This window comes from Miscanthus floridulus, chromosome 10 (genome assembly GCF_019320115.1).
Source record: "Miscanthus floridulus cultivar M001 chromosome 10, ASM1932011v1, whole genome shotgun sequence".
Lineage (NCBI taxonomy): Eukaryota > Viridiplantae > Streptophyta > Magnoliopsida > Poales > Poaceae > Miscanthus > Miscanthus floridulus.
Window position 1 is genome coordinate 138,183,531 of NC_089589.1, and position 1,916 is coordinate 138,185,446.

The following is a 1,916-nucleotide window of genomic DNA, read 5'->3' on the forward strand; positions in this document are numbered from 1 at the left end:
ATGAATCAAGTTTCCATTAGAGAACTTCTGCACTTTAGCACCTTATGAGCTGGTACTTGGGATATTTTGTTCTGTTTGCTGCTTAACTAGGATGGCTTGTACCGGTACAAGCAACCAGTTCTATGGCCAGTTCAATTCCCATTAGAGAGAGAGAATTAAATTAAGCTCCAGGTGAAATTAAGTTGCAGTTGTCATGCTGATAATGGGTAAATCTGAGCCATTTCTCGAGTTCTTTTGCTCTTGTTCTTTTGCTCCAGGTGATATATATGTAGTTCTTGTCTATTAGCTCAGTTCAGATTGGATCAGGTTTGGCTCCTCTTTCTTGAATGTCGCCACATATGCGTGTGTGCATGACCAACTTTAGTGTTTGCTTGGTGTTCTATACTACTGTACAGTAGGGTATCGGGGACTTGGGTCTGTCAGTTAACCTTGTCCATGGGATAAGTATGTATGCAACACCAAAGTTTCTGAAATCTGAATCGATGATGTGGTCTAGCAATGCACTTATAAGGTATCATGGATTTCTAGTGCACTGTGGCTCTTTTGCTGCATCTATTTTGGTCTACAGATTTTTTTAGACATCTTTCCATGTTAGCTTTCTGTTATTGCAGTCTACAGATTTTTTTAGACATCTTTCTGTTATTCACTAGTTTATCAGTTTGTGGTACTTTTGGAAAAGTATTGTGGCACTATAAGTGAGGTAGCAGTAGCAACCTTCAATGTCTGCATGGGTGGCGGCCCAGGGTTTAGGCGGGTTTTTGAGAGCTGGAGGCTCCGGCTGGGATCATGATCATGAATGGGGTTTTTGGAGCCTTGCTTTGCTGGGTGAGCTGGGATTTTTGATGCTTTTTGTGGTTGCCTGTGCAGGCTGGAGCAGGAGTCAGGCTTCTACTTCAACATGAAGCACTTTGAGGGCCTGTTCAAGGAGATAACACAGCTGCTGACCTTGGAGAATTTTAGGTATGGTAACTTTCCTTTCAGAAGCAAAATGTATAGTGCATTGGGCCAGTGCATCCAGATGTGATTGTGTATTGATGATCAACAGGCAAAATGAGCAGATGTGATTTTGATGGTTTAATTTTGATATGTTTAATAACACATATTGACTTCCTTAAAATATCAGGAATGCAATTTGTGAACAGAAATTCTATGGTGCTTTTTGGTATCAATTCAATTAGATTGTATGGTAGAATTAAATTTTTATGTGCACAACTGATATAAATCAAATAGTTCAATCACGTAACTGCTACTTGTGTAGGTTTACTATTTTTGTTCTTTATCTTCTTTTTGGTTATTCTGATGCCAAATGATGTGTTTCTTTGACTTCCCTTAGTATTTATGGATGGATAAGGTGACAGTTAAATGTAGTCGATGCTTCCTTTGTTCATTTGACTTGTTGGAATTTTATTGCTCCTGGTTGTCCAGCGCTATAGAATCTTCTTGATATGGTTCTTTTGGGACTGTTTTCATGTGATTTGGACATCTCTTCCTGTTTATCCCAAGTAACCAGCTTTTATCGACAATGTGCAAAGAAATTTTATCACTTTATAGCGGCTCTAGCTTTAGATGCTTATGTTATAGCAGATACCATCCTTTTTTTCCTTATTGTAAGGTCGTATCCATACATGCAACAATTGGGATTTCTCTACTTCTTATGCCTAGTGCTTCCAGAAGCACATTTCGTGCATGTAAAAGGTGAGGCTAACTAGACTTTATTTCTTTCTTTCTAATGCCTTTCAGTCTGAACTGGCAACATCAGCTCTGCAAGAACCCAAGACCAATGTTGCAGCCACACCAATGGGGATCTTCATGCTGCAAACCTTGACAACAATCAAGGTTCCGACAACAATGGCGATCATGCATCGAAAATGTGATGGTTGTGTTACCTTTAGTTTTAGCTTTAGTTTTAGTTTTAG